This window comes from Mus musculus, chromosome 5 (genome assembly GCF_000001635.26).
Source record: "Mus musculus strain C57BL/6J chromosome 5, GRCm38.p6 C57BL/6J".
In the NCBI taxonomy this organism is placed as follows: domain Eukaryota; kingdom Metazoa; phylum Chordata; class Mammalia; order Rodentia; family Muridae; genus Mus; species Mus musculus.
In genome coordinates, this window is record NC_000071.6 from 53,927,310 (window position 1) to 53,951,378 (window position 24,069).

Genomic DNA, 24,069 nt, shown 5'->3' on the forward strand with positions numbered 1-24,069 from the left:
TGCTCCCAACACCACCAAGAGAAAAGAATTGTCACTCCCCTAGACAGCAAAGCTGAGGATCACAGTGCAAGGTCCACCCACCTTCACACATCCTATTGGAAGCCATTTAAAACCCACGGCTGGCTCCCCTTCCGCCTCTGATTCTCCATAGCTATTCTTCGACCTAGAATTAGTGATACTGAAATGAAGTTCACATAGTTTTTTGTTTTTCTGTTCTGTTTTGTTTTGTTTTGTTTTGTTTTTCAGACACACAAATTCTTCTGCACTAAAAGGAGAAAACAAGCTGGCCAAATATTTCTAACAAATTACACTAGAGTCAACAATAGTAAACGACTCACTAAACTGTGCATAACTGTGTTATGTCTTTAAAACATAACACAGTCCCTGTGAACTAGAGGAGCCTCTACGTCAGAATTGTGTGGACGGAGTAATCCAGCTGCAGCCATAGATAGATAGCACACCATCTGTGACACTTATCAGTTAAAAATGTTAACCATCGCTCCCATGATAATGGCCAACCCACTCTCTCGACTTCTGTCTTCTGAAGGAAACACTAACACAATCATACTACAATGATACAATACAGAGAGATAGAGAGACAGAGAAACAGAGACAGAGGCAGAGACAGAGAGATACAGAAACTATGGCCAGCACCAGAGAGAGAATGTGCCTACACTATGGCGGGGGTGTAGTGGAGACAAGCTTTCCCACGCCAGACTTGGAGTGTGCATGTGCACACGTGACTCCTGGTACCACTGCCAGACTGTGGGACTAGGCACAGACTTGGGTCCAGACAGCGCATGCTCTACTCACTTCCTCTGTCTGTACCTCACAGCACCTGGGTCTGGAAGTGGGGCGGGGGGAAGAGGGAGGGTTCTAAAGATGACACTTAGGATGTTGCCAGCCTTGATTTGGGTTTGAGTTCTAGGCACCGGGAACTCTCATTGTTATACAACCAGGCAGCCGGCAGGATGGAAAGAAAAACGAATTATGTCTGCTTAGGAAGCCGGAGCAGTACATTTCCTGTGATTGAAATCTCAAGGGTAACTTTTGGTGTTTATGTGGCAGGGCCTTTTGACAGCAGTCTTAAAAGTTTTTAAAGTTAAACTGGGCTTCATTTGAGTCCAGGAGGACATTGGCTCAGGACTCTGGCAAGGGACTTACCACCTCTTGATAACTCTTGAATGGACTTACCTAGGCCTGGTTGACCAATGGCATTGCCTCCTGGACCCTAGGAACACGACTATCCATGTAACTTAACATCATTTATACCCAAAGAGTGGGTATTCAGTTGTCATTCAGTTTTAAGTGTTCTATCTCCGCAAAGCATGGGAACAGCCAAGCTTGGCAGGTGATGCCTGTTTGAGGCTCCCTGCATAGCTCAAGGGCAAGACCTACTCCAGAAGCACCACACTGGGGCGACAGAGCAGAGCCTCAAACTCTGAGGGACACAGGACTTGGGAAGATGGCAAATGCTGTCTTGCGGCATATGAGTATGGGAGCAGGACACAGGGATGAGTGAATTGCCTTCTGAGTTGGGTGGGCAGATGGGTAGAGAGGTTATAAGTTGTACATGAGTACAAGATAATGTACTTTGAGTCTAGATAAGATTTGCTAGTCTTTTATTTCTTAGTGAGGTGACATCAGAAGATTTATATACTGCTCCAAAACCAACCAGTCCAACTCTAAAACAGGTATGACATTACTTGCCTGGCATGTTTGTTGCCGGAATCGCCCCCGAGGCCTGTAGAGTACCAGGCAGGTGGTAAGCCCTCAGCAAAGAGAACAGCTTTTTGTGTGTATAAGTGGTGTCTAGAAAATCCTACAGGTATTCCTGGGATGCGAGCCAGGCTCAAGAAAGGAGCAGACTGAGTTGGAAGAGGAGGAAGGAACAGGGTGGTTTCTGATGCAGGAGAACCAGCGCCTAGAGCGTTGGAGGCTTGTGAGTTACTTGGGGCTGCTACAGAGTCATGGGGCTCGATGGGCGAATCAGAGCCTGAACAGTAACCATGCCAAGGAGTTTCCCTGGATCTCAGCAGAGATTTCTGGAAGGTTCAGAGGGAACTAGGAAGGCTCCCAGGGCCCCGTTCTTCTGCAGGCAACACCCTTTCTTCTGAGTTTGCCAACATCCGGACTTCCTCTGAACTGAACTGGGAAGTTCTGTTGTTAACTATTTATAGTTCTTTACCTTTTATAAGTAACCCCGACTTCCTGTGTCCACAACAGCTGCAGGATCCCGGCCGGCCGTGAGCTCTCTTCCATCCCCAGGGAGCAGCTATAAGGCTGCCACAGACAGAAGCTCTCAGATGACAGGAAGTAAGTGTAGTTGACAGTTTTTGTTTTGTTTTCATTCCACTTTTTTTTTTTTTTTTTAAGACAAGGTCTACTCTCATGACCCAACTAGCCTGGATCTCCCCGTGTGGTCTAAGACTAACTCGAACTCATGACCGCCCTCATGCCATAGCCTCTCAAGTGCTAAGATTACAGGCACTTGCCACCATGCCTGGCGCCCATGAGTTTTAAAGATTAGCTGGTAGGAAGGGAAGCAAAGCCTCCAATCTAGTTTGAATCAGAAGAACACCCTGCTGTGTCCCAACTCACCCTCTCACAGGGCTCCAGAGCACTTTGTGGCTGTCCATCTGGGGGCACGGTTCCAGGTGCTTGGAGGCTCCTCAGGGCCAAGGGTTTCGGGGCCAGCGACTGCAAGGAGGCTGGCACAAGACCTAGAGCATGCCCGGAAGTTCCGTTCTGTAGGAGGCAGCAGAGTCTAGGGCAGGTGATCACTGCCTTTGAGAAGCAAGCACCTTAGAAGTGAAAGTGCTCACTGTTCACAAAGCCTGAGTGGGCAGAGCATGGATACCCTTCAGGGAAGCTCTAAAGATTTGAGCCAATTAATCCATTTTGTGGGAGGGAAGAAGACCTGCCCTTCTTTCTTATTTTCTCTCCTCTTCCTCCTCTTCCTCCTCCTCCTCCTCTTCCTCTCCCTCCTCCTCCTCCAGTAGGGTTTCTTTGTGTAGCCCTGGCTGTCCTGGAACTTGCTCTGTAGACCAGGCTAGCCTTGAACTCAGAGATGCACCTGCCTCTACCTCTCCTGGGAATAAAGCCATGTTCCACTATGCTCAGCCAGGTTCCGCCTTTTCAATCAGACACATTGTTTTAAGAACCTTGAGTATTTGTTGACCTAGTCTCAACTTCTCATTTTGCCCACAATATACTCCTCACAGTGATTTGTCCACCAGCACATACCCTGTCCACGCCAGAGGAGAGTCCCGGGTTCTTCTACTCCCCTGACCCCACGAGACACATTCTGATCATGACTTCTTGCCATGAGCCCCACCCTCCTTCTAGCTAACCTCCCTCTGCATAGGCCCCACCTACCTGTCAGGACAGCTCCAGATTAAAGGGACATCTCTTGGTGATATGCATGATTGCTAAAGCTGGTGCTTAATTATCTGACACTGTCAATGTGGGGAGAATTGGCAAGCTCTGGCCCAGGTGGCTGCCTACTTGAAAAAGAGCATCAAGAAAATAAACTGGAACAAGAGTTTGGGGTCTCCCTCTCGTTCATTTGGATGACCAGTTGTCATCTTAAAATGATTGGCTGAATTCTTACCCTAGCTCTAATGACAGAGGCCCGTATGGAGACTGACTTCTTGGGCCGGGACCCAGCTCACTGACGCATCACTGACAAACTTTTAGGCAAGTTTCTCACTCTTCTGTACTTTGGTTTTCCTATGCGTGAACACTAAGAATCTGCCATTGGCAGAGACTGGCAAGTGATAATTAGGACATTCATGCCACACCACCACACTGGGTCCTCCCAGTCCGGCTTTCCTTACAGTTAAGGTTGCTGTGTAGATAGATTCTCTTGCCAATGGAATGTGATCCTCCACTCTCTCTACCACCTGCTGGTCAAGGGTGTGTCCGACCCAGGGAGCCTTGGAAAGGGATGGAGCTACCATAATGTGAAAGAGCCTAGGCCCAAGCTGTCACATGGAAAGCTGACTGCCAAACATTTCCACTGAACACCTACTAAAAAACAAACAAACAAAAACGTTAAAAACAAATTAATAAAATAAAAACAAAAAAGTATTACGTTAAAAGGCTTAGCATTTAGGGTGAATTTTTATAAAGGATATCATGCCTTAAAAGGTTGTTGGTAGTCTTAAATAAATTAACATAGGAATGCCTCTAGAACAATTCCTGGGGCATAAATAAGTGTTCTATATGTAGATGTGTTATTGTGAAGTATGGCTAGATAAATAAAATGAGAAAGACCAAAATAGAGAGAGATAGAGAGTTTGCGAAGATAGTTGCCCACAGTCTTATTTCATAAATCACTCTGTGTTTGTGTCTGTGTGTATACATATTTAATACACATTAAATATGTATATAGCTGTAAAGTTTACATTTGGGAACAAAAGATGAAGTTATAGAAAAGTATGTTGGCTCATTCATGAATTAGTATTATTTGTTAATATAGTTTCATGGTCCTTACAGAAAAGCAAGTTCCTTCAGAGAGATCTACTTTTAGAAGAGGCAGATAGAACATTCATTCTCAACCAAATATAGTGTTTATGCAGAAATAATTTCTCTTTTTTTCTCCTAAATAATCATCGACATACTTGCCTATGTGGGGATGAGTGAGCACAGGAAGCTGGACTTCTGGAGAGTGATGCTTCTGCAGCAGATGCTGGGGTTCCCTTGTAGTATCATCTTTTTGTCCCCATGAACAAAGAGTAGTCCCGGAGTCATCTAGTCTTTTCTTCCTCACCAGGAAGATGTGTCCAACCTCCCACATGTCCTCCTTGCTCCCTAGTACATCCCCAGGTCCTTCTTTATTATCACTTTCCTCTTGCCACACTCCCTGCTTCTCAGAGAATCCCAGGCTATTCTAGAAAAGGGTCCAAATGGCAGAGCAGAACAAGCCAGTGACATTCATTCTTTACTGATGGTCTCAGCTCCTTAGAGTACCATATTTTTATGGGTACTTGCTATGGACTATGAAATAATGTAGTGAATAAAGCAGGTAACAAATCTCTCTGGAGCTTACATTTTGATGAAAGAAACTAGAGAATAGGTAAGTGAAGTCATGGCATATTAAATGTGATAAATATAAGTGGAAAGCAGGTCAGGGGAGTGTAGTGGCTTTAGAATGCAATTGGAAGAGGGCATTTTAAGCCAGGTGGTGAAGACTCATGGAAAAGTAGCATTTATGCCAAGGCTAGAGAAAGTGATGGGGCAGGCAGACGAGAAGTTAGGAGGAACACAGAGTGAGGCCTTTGGGAGCTTCAGAGGGAGGTTACCTTTGACTTTGAGCAAGGAGAAAGTCATGGAGGACCTGACATACATATCGAAAGAATCATACCGGTTGCTAGGTGGAGGACAGCCAAACACAGGCCAAGCACAAAGCCAGGAGACCAAGACAGGAATCTTGGCAAGAGATGATAGAGTACGGTGATGTGGGCCAGACTGAGGGTGGCATGAGTGCAAATCCTGCATATATTTGAGGATAGAGCCAGAAAATTTTGAGGCTGATTGGAGGTGGGAGCTCAAGAGTAAAATAGAAATAAAAAATGACTCCATAGGTTGAAGCCTAAAAATATGAAAGCCTTGTTGTGACTTAATGAGACAGAGCAGAAGCGGGCTTACCAAGGGAGGGTGAGTCTCCTTTCTGGGTCTTAAGTCTGAGATGCATGTTCCCCATCCAAATGGGGATACAAGTATGCAATGAGAATTCAGGGGAAAGGTCCAGGCAGAGAAATAAATTTGGAAGATGTCCGCATATAGATGGAATTTCAAGTTGGGAAGCTATTTGGGATCATAGGTCAGAACACATGGATAGTACAGACATCAGAAAAGCAATTCCTCCCCATAGTAACGGGTCTGGAAGATGAGAAGGACACACAAAAGAGACCAACCAGAGAAGGGGTGGCTACTGGGAGGGATACCTGGCAGAATGTAGGGTTCTGGGAGCCAAGTGAAGAAAAGTGCTTCCAGAAGAGGTCAACAGCCAACTGAGGGCTGAAAATGGACCACTGGAATTAGAAACATGGAATCTTCTAGACACTTAACCAGAGAAAATAGAAGCCAAGACTGACATGAGTGGGCTGGAGAAAGATCAGGATAAGGAGAAGTGGAGACAGAAAACTCAGACACAACCTGTTCCATGAGGGATACTATAATAAAATCAACTCACCAAGGCATGGCTGGAAAGAAACACTGGGCCAATAGGGTGTTTCCTTCAAGCAAGAAAACGTGTATCATAATCACATGTATTGACAAAAACTGCCAGACATGATAGTACATTTTCTATAAGTGTGTGTTCTTTTTGTTCTGAGGACTGTCTTAATTTGTGAGTAATCTGATTCCTGCTAATCATTTAGTAAAAATTAATCTGCAGGAAGAAATTCTGTGTTTGTCCCATTTCCCTGCAAACACTGGACAGGATATGTAGGCCTTGTCTGAGAAGCTGAGTTTAGATCAAGCCTGTCGGTTGCCCGAGCTTTCTTGGCCTCCAGCCCACAGCACAGCTGTTCGACTGATGCTCCCTCTCCTCAACGCAGGCCAGGCCTGACTAGATTCATGTAGCCTCCTGCCTTTCCAGGAAAAGAGACCCACGAAGAAGGTGACGCTGCAACAATAACGAACAATCTTATCTTTCTCCTTTAGAAAGTTCAAACTCTAGCAAGTTCTCAGATGAAAAATACTTGGACTTTTTTTAAAAAAAAACTTTTTTATTTCTAATCCTTAATGCCAACATTAAACAATCAAAGGACATGGGCAACTAAGTCATGTGGAAGATGGAGTGGTGATTGTCCAGCTGAGACTGGGACGGTGAGGATACAAATAGAAGGGCCACATAGTAACATCTAAACTGTGTGTGTGTATGGGGGGGGGGTGACTTGACTCTCATAGACAGATCATGTTTTCTTGATACCATGTGTGGTGGTTGAATGAAAATGGCCCCCGTAGGTCTATAGTGGGTGGCACTATTACATACAGGGTGTGGCCTTGTTGGAGGAAGTATGTCACTGGGGGTGGGCTTTGAGGTTTCATAAGTTCAAGCCAGACTCAATCTCTCTCTCTCTCTCTCTCTCTCTCTCTCTCTCTCTCTCTCTCTCTTCCTGCTGTCTGAAGATCTGGATGTAGAACTCTCAGCTACCCCTCCAGCTCCATGTCTCTCTGCCGTAATGATACTGGACTAAACCTTTGAACTGTAAGCGGGCCCCAATGACACATTTTCTTTTATAAGAGTTGGCATGGTCGTGGTGTCTCTTCACAGTAATAGAAACCCTAACTAAGACACCATGTTTCCTGTGTTTGTCAGAATTCAGCTTATGAGTTAGGGCACACATTCAGGCCCACTAAACAAAGGTGAACATTTACTCTTATAACAAGGATGCTCAAACAGAATTAATCACCTCCAGGCATACTGATCAATGGTACAACTGATGTCATTAAGGATGTCAAGAAGAGATTTTCTCTCTCCTCCTGTGCATTTTCATGGCTCTTAGATGCCTTTCTACAGGCAATAAAGGCTGGCAACCTCTGGCAGCTCTTAATAATCTTAGGTCATATCATCTGAAATCCCAAGGCAAAAGCAGCCTCCTTCTAAATCGCTCTTATTAAAACCTTGGAGGATGATTGATTGGCCCATTTTGGGTCATCTTGAGTTCCTGAGTCAATCACTGGCCAACTGGATAGAGAATGATGACTAGCTAGGCCTGAGTCATAGCCTGTACTTGGATGGAGATGAGGTCACAGGGAAGCAGGTGTCCTAAAGGGAAAATTAATACTCACTTGCCAAAGAGAGTGGAGCAGCCTGCTGCAGGAGCAACTGGAATGTGGTGTGTGGCTCCAGTCAGAGGCCAATTTTCTTATAAAGGAAAGGTTCTTGCTTTCCTGAAGGATTCTTGCTGCTGTATGCACTCACTGATAAGTGGATATTAGCCCAGAAGCTCAGAATACCCAAGATACAATTCACAAAACACATGAAACTCAAGAAGAAGGAAGACCGAAGTGTGGATGCTTCGGTCCTTCTTAGAAGGGGGAACAAAATACCCATGGAAGGAGTTACAGAGACATAGTGTGAAGCAGAGACTGAAGGAAAGGCCATCCAGAGACTGTCCTACCTGGGGGATCCATGCCATATACAATCACCAAACCTAGACTCTATTGTGGATGCCAACAAGAGCTTGTTGACAGGAGACTGATATAGCTGTCTCCTAAGAGGCTCTGCCATTGCCTGACAAATACAGAGGTGGATAATCTCAGCCAACCATTGCACTAAGCACAGAGTCCCCAATGAAAGAACTAGAGAAAGGACCCAAGGAGCTGAAGGGGTTTGGAGCCCCATAGTGGGAACAACAATATGACCTAACCAGTACCCTGAGAGCTCCTGGGACTAAACCACCAACCAAAGAAAGCACATGGTGGAACTCATGGTGGAACTCAGCATATCTAGCTGCATATGTAGCAGAGCATGGCCTAGTTGGTCATCAATGGGAGGAGAGGCCTTTGGTCCTGTAAAGCTTATATGCCCCAGTATAGGAGAATGCCAGGGCCAAGAAGCAGGAATGGGTGGGTTGGTGAGCAGGAATAGGGGGTTTTCGGAGGGGAAACTAGGGAAGGGGATAACATTTGAAATGTAAATAAGGAAAATATCTAATAAAAAGATAAAAAAAGAAATAATTATCACCCCACTTAATATTTATCCATTAAAATATGAATATTTTGATGATTGTTTTTAAAAGATCACCCAGGGAGTGAAGGTGGAGGGAAGAGACTGGCAGAGCACTGAAGTTCTTCCTTGGTGAAGCTTTCAATTTTGAAATAGAACTTTTAAAAAGAAAAAAAAAGATTAAATTAATAAAGATGAAAAATTTAAAAGGCCATATAATAAATAGTAAATCCATCACACGTTCAAGTGTTTGAAAAGCTTACTAAATAGATTAGAAGATCTTCATAGAGGGTAAAAGAAATCACTAAGAGTTATGAATATAACTCAATGGTACATTTGATCAGAATGTGTAAGACCCTAGATCAACTCCCAACACACCCTCCCAAAAAAAGAAGTATTAAAAAAGAAAGAGTAAAGCACAAAAGCTTAGAAATAAGAGGCACAATTACATACGTGAAAGAAACTGAGAGTCGCAAAATGCCTTAAGTATTAATATTTCAAAATATATAGCATGCATATTCTATAAGTGACATGTAAAAATATCAAAAATCTAGAAACTCTAAGCATGAGTTCCTCTAGAGGATCTGGAAAGGATGATGTCAACACTGGAAGGTTTTATGACCAGACAGTTTCACAGTCGAGTGTTTAACTGTTCAAAATCGATGGCTAAAATGTAACCTGGATAACTCTGGGCCACAGAGAAACCTAAGTTCTGTAATACAATATTAGAATTATCAAAAATTAAATGAGAAAATAAATCACCCAACAAGAGTCTAGCAGTTAATCAAGAGTGGTAAGTAAAAGATAGCAGTTACATATTTGGGGTTACCTCAGATCAGAAAAATCTGTCACCATGGTTCATTATTACAACAATCTCCCGGGGATGTGTTTTTTTGGTTATAAACATCAAATAAACTAATTTAAAATGGTGATTCTCAACCTTCCTAATGCTGTGACCCCTTAATACAGTTCCTCATGTTGTGGTGACCCCCAACCACAAAATTATTTTCATTGCTAATCCATAACTGTAATTTGGCTACTGTTCTGAATCGTAATGTAAATATCTGATATGCAGGATATCTGATAAACAACCCCAGTGAAAAGGTCATGGCACCCACAAAGGGGTCACAACTCACAGGTTGAGAATCACTAATTTAATGCACTATATTATTACTCTGTGTGATTCTGTGGCCTGGATGAACTCAGATGAGGAATTCTCATCCATGTAGTGTTACTGTGTGACTTACATAATGGTCGCTGAATGGGACAAAACAGCTTCTTATCATTCATAGACTAGCCCAATCTTTCCTCCAACACTGTACAGGATTCTGAGTGCAGACCTCTTCCAAGAGCACCAGTTCTATTGTGCAATTGCTTATCCGGCTCTGATTGCATCATGCCTGCCCATGTCCAGTTGGCTAGAGTCAGATGCGTGTGTGAAATCGATGTGGGAAAGAAGAGCCCAAAGAGGCAGGAAACATATGCAAGTACAGTTGATTTAGTAACAGTCTACCACAATCAGCATACCATACATTTGATGCACTGTACAAGCAATTTGAAATGAACATCTAAAATAGGTGTGGGAGAGAAGAACAAACGCTTCTATTGAATCACAGGAAACCCCAAGGTTCAGTTCCTCTATGCCTTTAAAGCAACAACCTCTCAGCTTCGTATTAAACCAAAATAACAATAACTAGACTTGCCTCCATTGAAGCCAGGAGCCTGAAAATGAAGTTACAAGTATTATTAGTACTTGTTCTTGGAATCTAACAAATTCATTAAAATAGAATATGAAATAACAGTTGTGACCATTGAAATAAGATGTCTATGCTGAGAATGTAGTTATGTGCTTCGAGAACACTATGGTTAGGTTCTGCAGAGATGGCTCAATGGTTACGCGCATCGACTACTCTAAAGCCAAGTTCAGATCCCAGCACTTACGTAGCAGTTCACAGCCACCTGTATTTCCAGTGTCAGGTGATCTGATGCCATCTTATGACTTCTGTGGACACTAGGCACACATGTGGTGCATAATCACACATGCAAATGAGACACCCATACAGAAAAAAAATTTAAATAAAAAGGATAATTTTATCAGCATTTCAGGAATTAGATAAGGAACTTGAAATGTTCTCTTGTTGACAATCAGCACTTAGAAAGGAGAATGGGAAACATATTTTAATTACAATAAAGGTGATATTTTTATTAAAAATGATTTAACATGAAGGGCATGAAGTAGTAACAGCTTATCAAAGATCTAAGCCAAGATGGCGGGGGGTGGGGGGCGGCAGAAATAATTCAGTCTTGATTGCGAATGTATTACAAAAGACAATCTCACCAAAATCAAGACATAAATGTAACCAATTGCCATTGGGGAAGATAGAAATTAGATTAAGTTGTCTCAAAATATATGGGAGGATGAGGGCCTAAGAGTAACTAGGAGCTAAGTAATATAATAATAAGTAATAATAAATAATATTATAATAATAGCTATAAAATAATATAAATTAAATTCAAAGAACGCATATAGTGAAAACTTTCTCCCATCTGTGTCTCATATCTGCCCAGTTCTATCTCTTGCCTTACCAGAGATATGCTACCAGAAGTTTTTTTGTTTGTTTGTTTGTTTGTTTGTTTGTTTTTTGTTTTTGTTTGTTTGGGTTTTTTTGTTTTTCGAGACAGGGTTTCTCTGTATAGCCCTGGCTGTCCTGGAACTCACTTTGTAGACCAGGCTGACCTCGAACTCAGAAATCCACCTGCCTCTGCCTCCCGAGTGCTGGGATTAAAGACGTGCGTCATCACGCCCGGCCAGAAGTTTTTTTATACAGTTAAGTATGCTGATTCTCCACCCCATGGTATTTTGCACAGACAATTGGATGTTCACATACACGAACACGCTTCTTTGTAAGTCTGTAAGTGCACAAAGACCTCTTTTGTCACCTACTATGTGGCCATCCTAGTTTCCACTTGATCGAGTTACAAGAACCTGGTCCCCTATTAGTGAATATTGGGGTTGCTTTTACCATTTTGTCAATACAATCCCTAAATACTTACCTTTTCCTCTGGCAAACATATCTGTAGAATCATTTCCCAAACACACAACTGCTGGAAATGTGCATGTGGAGGTCAGGCAGATTGCCCTCCCTGGGGGTCATCGCAGTGGGTCACGGTCTCACCAGCAGTGGATAAGAATGTCACTGCGCGCAACTCCACCACTGCAGAGGATTACAGAGCTTTTGGATCACGGCCAAGTCAAGAGGCACAGCATCTTCCTCCAAATACTTTTCATTTGTGTTTTTTTTTTTCCTCATAAGGAAGGAGTAACAATGTGGAACATCTTTTTGATTTTTTTAAAATTGTACGAAAACTTTATTATACAGAACTTGCCAATAAAAACCATCACATATCGAAATTAAGCAAACCCAAAATCTGTCCATTTTAATGAATTTTGTACACTAGAATAGACACTCTGGAGCTCTGAAGCTTCACATTGGATTTAATACTTTCCTTATCGAATATATTTCTATACGCTTATCCATCACCAAAAATGCAAAATCCATGTCAGAGTTAAAATTAGAAAAACAATTAGCTTTATAACCTTTTTCATGACGCCACTCAAGTGTCCACTACCTGCACCAAGCCTGTTCTCATCACCTAACAATTATTCCTCCTTGTTCTCCTTCCTACATTTTATACTGTACCCACGGGTATACTTGTTTACATGTATTATATACATAGAGAATATACATTGTTTTCATATGTATTATAGACTAAGATCTGCATGTGAGGGAGACCATGCAGGTTTCTTCTTCTTCTTTTTCCGATTATGTGACCTTTCTTATATGTTCTAAGTCCATTCATTTGAGCATCTTCTAAGAGCTTATCCCACAAGTAAAAAACAAACAAACAAACAAACACAATCAGTTGTAGGTGAGCTACAGACAAACATGCAAACACTTACACAACACTATACTAGGACACACATGCAAAGCCCAAGGTGATTGAGAGGGTTCTGATTTGGAAGCTAGAGAAGGGCAGATGTGCAGAGTAGGATCAATAAACATAAAGAAAGCTCTCTGGAAAATTCAGTTCTGTGCTTTGAAGATTTGTTTCTTCTACTTTGTTTCTGCTTATGGTAAAATCTAACTTGACCCAGGGAAATGGCCTGGGAGAGTCGATTTACACCTTCCACTTTGTAAAAGTCCAGTTGTACCTGTGAAGAGCAGGCAGGCCCTCACTAGACACTGACTCTGCTGGCGGCTTGACTTTGAACTTCTCAGCCTCCAACACATTTTAGTTATTTATAAGCTACCAGTAGGGGCTCTTTGGTTACAGCCTCTGGAACAGGCTAAGACACTAAGTTAACAGATAAGAAGAGAAGCCCAGAGATCACAGAGAGAGTATGCCTCAAGCACAAGAAACTTTTACAGAGCAAATAATCCATTCATAAAGACCAGGAGAAAAACCAAGCCAAGGATCTAAAACCCAAACCCGTGGTGTCAACACATATAGGAAGAGACTCGGTTCATGTACACTCAGGAAGGGACCACTTAATGATACATCGGCTCACTCCGATTTACTCTAGTGGGAAATATCCAAGAGACCGATGATTCCTGTTGCTGAAGGGAAAAATGGAAAAAGAAAAAAAGGGGGGGCTTTTGAACATTTCCTTTTAGAAAGCAAGTTGGCTACATCTGTTATGATTAAAACGCATAAAGGTTTGACCCAGATGGCTCATTCCCTCAAAGCAAAGATATGTGTACTGTTTTGTAATAGTGGCAAAAACTAGAAACAGTGCTAACCTGGAGAAGGTTGACACCACTGCACCTTGTTACATTCAGCCACTAAAAGGAATAATTTGGAAGTGGGGCAACTAAATTAAGAGCCTTGTAAGTACTCTGTCTCTGTCTCAATTATGAAATGATCTTTCTAGATGAGTATTGATGTTGATAATCCTATGAATATGGAGGAAATCAGAGGTGGGACATTTTTTGTCAGCTAGAGCTGATAAATCACCCTAAACAGGGTGGCTTATTTCCCACAGAACTAAAGGCTGGTAGTCCATGATCAAGGTTCTGCCTGGGTGGCAGAAGTCAGCCTTATGCTATGTCCTCAAGTGGCAGACAGCAGCAGACCTTGTGTCTCCTCCTCACCATACAAGGGCTCTCATCCTACTCACCAGGGCTCCAGCTTCAGGAGCCAATCACCTAGCAGAGGAAGCAGTTTTAAATACCAGCTCCCAGGGCATGTTGGATTTTGCAATCCCTTCTGAACACTCCCGTTGAGTCCCCAGTTTGTGGGCTGGGGGTGGATTTTTAACATTTAGATTATAGTAGACTAGTAATAAGTTCTCACCTGTTCCTTTCGTGCCAAGGCTGTGTGGAGGGGGCTTCTACAGGGGAGAAGAAATAAATCAATGCTTGTAACAGTGAATTCCAGTACAACTGACAAGCAGCTCTTATACACAGCAAAGATTCCTCTCTGTCTTCACAACGCAGAAAGACAGGCTTCTGAGCCTGGGCCCCACAGTATAAGGCAATTACTGAACCATAAATATCATGCAAGCCTCCTGGCTTTCCCATGGCTTGAATCTCAACCATTCCCAGATAAATATAACTAAGTCACGGGCGTAAAATTGATGTGCGCAAATGGATGGATGACAAAGTCCTGGCTCTGTGAACTGGGAACTTGGAACTGACCCTGTGACTAAAGGGTTCTTAAGTGTCACTCTGCTGGTGGAACGGCGGTGGCTCTCTTGCTGCCCATGAGAAGGGAACAACACGTGAGAGACTGGAGCTGTGCACCCGCCCTTTGCTCTCACCCCAGTTGTCTCCTGCCCATTTGTGGCAAACGGTGCACTTGGAGGATTAGTTCAGAGTAGGATGGGTGAACAGATGCGACAGATTAGAGAGGAAGTCTGTTCCTGGGTGGCTCTGGCAATTTGGCAGGCTCTGGCAGAAGAGGGAGAAGAGAGAATGGCTGGGGTGAGGAGAATAAGGCAAAGATGCCCTGTGTTGAATTGCAATCATTTCTGAACACTCCTGTTGCTGTGCTAAGATCTACCTACATTGTAAGCAAAGGGAACAGGGGATGGGGAAACAAGACGGTAAGGACAGATTTTTTTTTTCCAACTAAATGGGAAGGCTGACTTAGTGTTTTCAATTCCTCAGTCTCTGAACCTGTCTCTGAGGGTCTAAGGATCTAACTCAATGGTGTGAAGAAGCAGAATAGTAATAATTTCTTTCCTAAACAAGCAGCTAGCGGCAAGTTTGTTATTATTAAAGGTCCGTTGCCTGTGATATCCTATACTGCTATCTGGAAGTCAATCAGGAAAGTGGGACACCCTCTAAAGCAAGGAGACCTCAGCCAAGGGACTCAGACAGCAAGTAGCAGGCATCTCGTTTCTGTGCAGGTGCCCTAACTGTGACAAACCCAGAAAAACCATGCAGAGCAAGGCTGCAGAGCCCAGGTGGGTGGCCCAGCAGCAGTGGAAAAGGAACCAGGCTGAGGGCCTCCTCTTCTTCCTCCACCAGACATCAGTGATCTGTCAGCTCCACGGTGCCCACACTCATCCCGGGCACCTTGCACAGAGCTCTCAAACGTGTGGGAAGCTGCAGACACAGCCCAGAAGGCAAGGATTATTTTTGTTTAGAAAGGTTGAAGGGTGGTGGTGGGGGAATGTAAAGTTGATTTAACTACTTAAGCAAGTTGGAGTTGGACTGGCACAAACAGAGGTCAGAGGCAGATGGTGGCTTTCCTGAAGCTTGCCCTCCACAGTAAGGAGACAAATGCAAGGTTGGAAGGAGGCAAGAGAGCTTCATGGCCCGGGGGCTCGGTAGCATCCAATTATGGCTTCAGGCTGTAGGCCATGGTTGTTTCTTGCCAAGGTCAGTACTGGTTACCAGATTCTAGCAATTCACTGGGCTTGTCTGAGTCTTTTGTGTTTCTACCTATAAATACTGACGTGCCTACTTCACAGAATTTTTAAGAGGCTTAAAAAAAAAACAAGGCAAAGTGCTGGCGTAGGAATGGCATTAGAAATGTGAGCTATTACTACTTTATCGGAGTCCATCCTATTAGAACAATAAGTTAGTGGACACTCTTGTGTGAAATAATCACACAAAGCTCAGGACTAGACAAAGCTCAGGACTGTGTATTTGGGAACATGCTGCCTAGGGCTTTCAACCGAGCAGCTAGGTCTGGATCCTGTATTCCCATGTAACACCAACTAGAAGAACACTCTTCCAAGGCTACTTTGGCTCCTGAAACCACTGGATGCCCAGCAGGGATGCTTCTCCTTTCCTTTTGCCACAGTTCTACCCAGGCCATGTTCCATGTATCCCAGGGACGGATACGCACCCATCTGCCCCTCAGACACAAAGTGGTTGTCATTTCTTTTTCTTCGATTTCTTTACATCCATTGACAGGTGCCACCAGCAACACCCTAAGCCCCACCTCTGACCAAAGCCACTGCTATTCGCTCTTTACCTCGTCCTCCATCTGCAGCCAGAGACCTTGGAAGGAACGCATCAAACCCCAGGTCCCATGATTACAAGGTTGAGATGTTTAGAAGTAACAGATTCCCGTTGCTCAGTGTGGGCCAAAGGGCCCTCCGTCCCTGACCTTATCTGGCTCCCAGCAGCCTTCCCTGAGCTCAGAGATTTCACCGTTTGAAAGCATGTGCAGCTTTTGGCTGACTCAGCATTGGCATAGGCCTTGCTTCTGCCTGGAACCCTGTCTTCACCCTGCATGCTCCCAGCCTCGGCACAGTTGCTGTCCTCTCCCCGGATGCCAGCTCCTCAGAGAGGCAGGCACAACTTCTGCTGCCAAAGATGGAACTCTGGGACCACCCCCTCCCCAATGGTTTCTTGTGCTCGCCTCCCCAGAACCCAGTTGTGGGGATAATGACAGGAGTGTCCTGGGTTGCTAAGAGGATTATATGTACATTGCTTTAAATAGTGCCAGGCATTTGGTAAGGACCATATCGATGTATGATGTTAGCACATATTTATCTTGTGGAATCACAGCCGTTTATTCATGGGTACATCTCCTCTGGAAACTGAGACGGTGGGGGTCTTACTCATCTTTGTGTAAGGCAGCCTCGCATAAAGAAGTCACCTGTACTGAATTCAGTAGCACTGCTCCCACCAGACGCATGTCCTCATAGACTCGACGTGTGTCCTTGGGAGGAGCTTCTGCAGATACAACTAAGATGAGGCCATGTGGAATCAAATCAGGTCTTCTAGAAGACCATATGAGACACAGTACAGACACAGTCACAAAGAAAAGAGACCTGGGATGAAAGAGGCGGAGACTGAATTGTGCAGCTTTGAGCCAAGGAGTCACAGAGATGGTCTCTGTAAAGCCAGAAGCTAGGGAGAGCTGTGGGAGAGCTGTCCTGGGAGCAGCCTGCAGAGAGAGAGACCAACTCTCGGAACCATTTGAATTTATATTTCACTTGTTTAGAACTTTTGAAAGAATGAGTTTCTGAGTTAGTGAGGGAGAATAAATAAGGAAGTGATCAGATACCTTTCCAAGCATTCTGAACCCCCAGGACAGTGTGAACATCTTTATTTTTGGGGTTGTTCAAGACAGGGCTCTCTCAGGAGGGAATTGGGACTCAGAGGTCTCCCCACCATCACCTTAGAACTTAGAAAGCAACCACCTTGCCACAGACCAACTCGAGCTCAACATGACCCAAGAGCCATCACCTGCCACCAAGACGGTGTCCTCTGCCCAGGAGAAAGGACATTCTTTCATAACCAAACTCATATCATGCCATCTATTGTCTGGAAGATTCCAAGTGCCTGACTCTCTGCTGCTGGGCTCACAATGTGCCCCATCTCCTGCCCCACCCTCTCCTGGGAAACTTACTTCCCCTCTCAAACTTTGGAGAGAAGCTGGGAGTGAGGGAGAGACAGAGAGACAGAAAGAGAGCTCTTCTTCCCAAGGGGGTCATTTGGCAAAGGCAAAAATAGCTTAGAGAAACCACAGAGGAAATTATGCTTTTGTCAAGACTCTGCACCCTCAACATGCCACTTGTCTGGCCAGTTCATTTGGTCCTATCCACATGTAGTGCCATTCATTCAAGGCACAAAAAGCACCCAGCTGCTGCAGCACCCCTCCCTGCCCCATCTCCTTCTCGCCTCTGTTCTCTTCCCATACTGCTTGACCTCCCCTGGTGAACCCTGTATTTGGTGTGGCAAGCTATGGGTTGAGGGCATTTTTCAACAAAACTATCAGGTGGACAGGGGTGATGCAGACCAAAACAAATGGTCACATTTGGTTTTTACCGAACTTCTACTCCATTCCTGGCACCATTGATTTCATTCCGTGCTTATTATACCCTGAGAGTGACCATTCACTCCAATTTGGTGATGGGGAAACTGAGTTATAGGGGCTTGATCAACTTCCCCAAGGTTGTGCAGTGAACAAGGGCTCACAAGCCAGCTGCTGATGCCAGGTGCCATCACCCAAGAGCCCGCTGGTGACAGTAGGGCAGATGTCATAGCACTGCAAGAAGCATCCTCACACTGTGAAGGCTCTGAAATGATCCCTCTAAGGATGCTTATCACTTCTGTTGTGTTTCTTGACATACATAGTGTGACTTTCTGGGCAGTGCTCTATCAGAAACCTATATTGAAACAAAAGATGGTGACATGAGTCACTGTGACATATATGCCATTCCTGGGTCCACCCTATCAAGCTGTGTAAGCTTTCACAAGATAACCCTGATCTGTCTGGCTGTGAAATGCTAGCATATGTGCAGTTGGGACTCAACAATTTGATTTGCGTCAGCCTCCTTCTCCCCGTAGAGACTGGTGTGAACTTCTGGCTAATGAGGTAAGATGTTCTCACCTTAGGTCCCATTTAGAGTCTCACATTAACTCTGGTCATTGTCAAATTAAGAAATTTAAGGCTAAGCATGATCTGTGGAAATCAAGCATTTGATTTCTGGCTGCAAATAATTTATAATTCATAAATTGATAATAATTTATAATCTGAACTATTATAAAGATATTAGGGTGACCTGAATGACTCACTCATTGCCCAGTAGCAATCCCTTTCTGTCTGTTGGGAACACATGATGTTCTGAAGTGAACACTTGACTTTGATTGCGAAGGCAGATAAGGTTCAGGCCCTGGCTCAGTAGAGAATGGCTATCAACACCTTCTCTGCCCGTATGATCCAGCTATGTTGAGGCCAGTGAAGACTGAGTGATTAAAAACCCACAGACAGAAGGTGCTGTTGAGTAACTTGGTGCATTCATGAAGTTGTGTTTTCTGGCACATGTCTGGAGATGGGGAGGTTACAAAGACACACTCTAGTGTGAAAGAAGGGCATTGCCAACTGTCTTCCCCGTCTCTCCCTCCTCAGTGCCCCAGGAGATGCTTCTCTTGGACCAAGCATGTCCTGGGGCTTCCTTGTCCTCTGGCTCTTAGTACCCAAGGCTGAGGAACTGGACAAGAAAAGGCACAGAGTGTTTTTTTGCCTTCAGCTTCCTGCCACCCAAGCTGTAACTTGGCAGCGCTGCAGTTTTCTATCTAAGTGACACCCTTATTGAGCAACCTCTTTCTCTTGACTCCAGTGCAGTGCTCACCTTTGTGCACCAAGTAGGTTAACTGGGAGGTGATGCTGGGAAGGATGGTGCAGGGGAGTGGGGAGGTGGGTTAGGAGAAAGGAGGGTAACATCACAAGGCATACAGATGGGCATGAATTTGCGTAGAGGAGCAGCCGGGCTCAGAGCTCTGGAAAACAGGACCAGCCGCAGAGTTGCCCCACCTGAGTAGGGAGAAGGTGGGGCACCGCCTCTTCCGATGGGGCAGCATAGCAGCAGCAGCTGACTGGCCTCCCACTGGTGTTAACGTAAGGGGCACCCCCTGTTCCTTGTGGCTCTGCCAGCCTACCCACACCTCCGTGAATCTTCCCTTCATCACATTCTCTTCCGTCATCCCCTGAAGTGTAACCACGTCTTTCCTTCCCTGACTCATTACAATAGTGAAGATCCTAAACCCTCCATGAGCTCCTGTCTGCAGAACCAGATATGTAGCAGACGCTCAGGTCCTGCCCACATCCCTATCACCAGCCAAGGCTTCTTCAAGCATCTATGATGGTCTGAGGGGGTTTTCTCCTGAGTGTGTCACACAGGGCAGGCCCAAAAGAACAGCTTTCAATGGAAAGTGGAGGGGACCTGGTGAGTGATTCCTGGGCCATTTTGATTCTGGCGAGGATGAGTCCAAAGCACTTCTACAGTTCTCCAGAGGTCTGACTTGAGCTCCTCACAGCAACAAGCTACTTGCTGGTATATCTTGAGTTGCCAGCCCTCCTGATCCTGAATCACTTCCTGACCTACCGCTACCCCCCACTCCACTAGCCATGTCTGTAGTGACACAACAAATACCTAACACATACTAATGAAGAAATGAAAGCATGTTTAGCCCTGAGTTTTTGAGGCTCAAATCGATGCTTGGGCAACCCAATTATTTTGAGCCTCTACTGAAGTTTCCAGACATAGATAGCAGGAGATCATGACAGCATGTCAGTGAGCCAGAAAAAGAAGAAAAGAATGAGGTTTCACAGCCCACACCTTCAACGACTTAAGGACCTCCCACGAGGCACTGCTTCTTAAAGGCCCACAGCACCTCCCAGGGATGTTATATACCTTTGCATAAGGAAGGTGCACACCCAAACCATAGCAGGCACGGCTCTGACAGCTTGTCCCAGGATCACTTCCTAATGAAACCACCTGCCTAGGACACTCTGTCTCAGACTGTGCTGTGTGAGAACTCAAACCAAGAAGCCTCCGGCCTGAATGACAGCCCCTTCCAAACAGGCCCCACAGGAATCTTAAACTGACTGAATTCCTTTGCAAGGGCCATTAAAACCCTTGATGCTCAAGGCCTCTGTTCACAGTCCGTTCCCCCTCCCCTTCCCCAGAACCCTCTGATTTGCCTTCTTTCTATCCACCAGCCACACTCAATTATAGGCAGTTCTTGGAACACTGTCTGCTCGTCAAGTTTCTGGCCCTCTGCCATGCTGTTCTCTCTGCTGGGAATAGCCTTCACCCACCCGCCATACATTCATCTGCCTCTCACTCGTCTTAAAGGTTTCTGTCTTCCCTGACCACCTTTCAACAATCAGACACCAAAACTGAGAGGTGTGAATCCTGTTTTGATGGTGCCCGTTTTTCTTCCACTGGATTGTAAACTCCTGAATACAGAAACTTCCTTATTTATCCACAAATTCCCAACACAGCATTGTACACACAGGGCAGTTTTTGTTTTTGTTTTGAATAAGTGCTTGATTGATAGATAAAACAATCTAGTAAATAAAAAAAACCATTTAATTCTGTAGAAGGAATAAAAGGGTCCTGCTTAAGGAATAAAATACAGTGGATATTCTGAGGAAATTGTAAACTACTTCGTGGGTTGATGGCGTGGGAAGATGACAGCAGTTACTTCCTAAGGAAGAGACAAGCAATGATTTTTTTTTTTGAAGGTCACGAAGGAGGTGAAAGCTAAGTAGAAAGACTGGAGGAGGTGTAGAGGAACAGGGAAAGGAAGTCTCCAGTGACAAGGACCCTGAGGACATTTCTAGGCCAACCTGAGAATGAAGTGAGCCAGGCCAGCAAGAGAGAAGATGCTGTACTGAGCTTCTGGACCAGTGGGGCACACAAGTGGGGTGTGTCGTTGACCACATAGAGTTCCAAGGCCATGACTTCATTCATTGTTTAGACTGCTGCCCCTCCCCCAGCCCTGCCATCTTTCCTTCCTTCCTCAGCTTCCTCTGCTACTGGGCGAGGCTTCCTGTTAAGTCCTTCTGAGAACTGGAGTTTTCAGAGCTTTACAGAGTGAGGACGCTTGCCAGTGGAACTGCTACCAAAGGTCCTCGTTGACTTCCAAGAAGCCATAGCTGGCTAAGTCACAGAGGTACTAGTTCCACACCTCAGAGGGTGAAGACCCAGAGGTGCCCTCTTCACTTTCGGGGTGTGCTTTCCAGAGCATTCACAGCTACTCAGGAAAAGGGCAGCTCCACCTTTCTGTTCCCAAAGCCAAACCCTCACCACCAGGACGCTGGCTCTAAAAGAACCCTTGGTGACTCATTTCCAGGACAGAGGCCTGTTATAAAGTGAAGTATCCCATTCTTCTATCTTTTGACTCATACATTTTGAAAACTTTAGAAGGTAAATTCTCATTTTTATAGAATTCAGGAATGGATAAAATTCTGTCTATGTAAAAAACGGTTAGTAAAATAAGCGTTTAGAATGGCCAGCATTCAGGAAGATGGCCACAAAAGACTACACAGTCCTAGAAGGTTCAAACACTGCTCAAACATCCCTCACCCCCAATCCCAGCATCCTAAAAGCTCTAAAGCCAATTTACGGGACAACTTTAGCATCAAAATTCACGTGGCAGCAAACACTGACCTGAAATAATGGGACTTTATTTAGAGTCAATATTTATCTCCAAGTAATTATTTTTACATATCTGTTGTAACCAAAATACCAGTGTGTTTTATTACAGGGTTTTACCTCTATACCCTGATGAGAAGATAACAGAAACTTTAAGTACACTGTTAGACATTGTATCATTCTAGAATTAAAAAAAATACTCTGAATTCCAGAACAGGTAAGACACACAACAGATTAATGGGCTGAGTCTATATATAGTATTTTCAAATTAATTATAGCAGTAGACATTTTTTAGGATGTTGCAGTTTTATGAAAGTTGGAGGATGGTTAGCCATGCATGACCACATCTGATTGTCCAGGGTCCTCTCTAGCTCCTTCTGCATCTGTACTCTATCACTTTGCTCTCAATAGGAGTTGATGAATCTGCGCTCAAGCCCTTGAAGTGCACTGGGCTGGGTTCAAGAGACATGCCTTTAAAGACTGGCTGCCTTTGGAGAGTCACTTCGTGTTCTAGTCCATAGTTGTCCTATCTGGAAGAAGAGGCCAGTCTTGCCTTTTTCAGAGCATGCTGCAATGACGAAGCCGATGGGTATATGTGAAAATGCCCTAGAAACTATAAAGGAATGCGAAAGCTCTAAAGGAAAGCCCACTCTGCAGTTATCCCAGATAGCCTACTCTGACTCTAAAGGGGAATAAGCATTGTTTAAAGCCAAGTGTACTGACACTCTGTGCTGAAACCCAAGTGGTCAACAAGATGACTGGGATGCCCAGCTGGGCTTCAGGAGGGCTTCACTGCTTTGTGCTTGCCCATTTGGAGATGCTGTGGTCCTTGGATGCCTGTGTTAGTTTCCCTCGCCCTCTTGGGTGTGTCTGAGACAGCAGCTTTGCTGCTTTGGCTTTCGAATCCCTCACAGCGTGTTAGCATCTGGCCTTGCTTCCCTTCCACACTCTGGGCTGTGTTTAGACTGCACTGTCTGCTTTCAAGTCACGGGCTTCCCAACGCCCAGACATTTCACAGTCCCCTCTACTTGAATCACGTAAGTCTGGCCCTCGGGTCCAAGCAGTGCATGGGTGTGTCTCACACAAGAGAACAATCAACAAGATTAAGTTACTTTTGAGTTCCTAATTGATTTTCCAGAACTCCCTCTTCCTATCACAAAATACAGCTTTCTGAGCAGTGTGGTCTAATGCTGCAAGGTGTGGAGGTGGATGAGATTTAGGAAAGCAGATACATTCTGGAAATAAAAGGGCTTTCACATGTAAATGAATAATTGACATGCTTCGCCTCCCAATAACATTTATTGTTTGCAGTCACCAAACCCAATGCCAAGACAGATTTTTGTGTTTTAGGCTACAAAATTTGGAGAGTTGCTCAAATTCTTTTCATCCCTGGAGTTTTGTTTATATTGAATGTGATGTATTGAAAGAATTTTTTTTACCATGTTTTGGCATTATTTTGAAATACAAATTAGATAAGGCTAATTGTAATAATTGTTTTTAGTTATTATGACTCGGTATAGTTTCCTTGATTCTTGTTAATGTGTAGTTATACCTTTTATTTAAAAAAAAATCTATCTCTTTCCTTGCTTACTTGATGTGGTTTTATTTGTTTGTTTCTTCTTCAAGACAAACTCTTTCTATATATCTCTGGTTGGCCTGGTATTTACTATGTAGTCCAGGTTACATTTAAATTCAGGACAGTCCTTCTGCCTCATCTTTCCAAGGAGTTTATGGTCCTTAAGGAAGAGAAGACATGACTCTCCTCTGTAGTATATATAGAAACCTGTTATTACTTGGACTTGATATTATCCCTTTTTCCAAGGACTCTCCATGTGAATTAAACAGAGCTGATCAGGATCCATGGTACTTTTATCCAGGTTAAGCCCACTTTTTTTTTTTTCAAAAGTTAAGTAGATAATTACATTAGATGTTGTGGGGTCATGTACTTTAGTTAAAACTTGCTAACTAACTCCAC

General features: G+C 44.2%; 1 long non-coding RNA gene across 1 annotated transcript; it reads left to right on the top strand.

Annotated features, from left to right (window-relative positions):
• Positions 1-271: 271 nt before the first annotated feature.
• Gm40305 lies at positions 272-23,684 on the top strand. The gene is made up of 3 exons (XR_868426.1): positions 272-2,316; positions 7,141-7,219; positions 22,506-23,684. It is a non-coding gene; the product is annotated as a predicted gene, 40305 (long non-coding RNA).
• Positions 23,685-24,069: the final 385 nt, after the last annotated feature.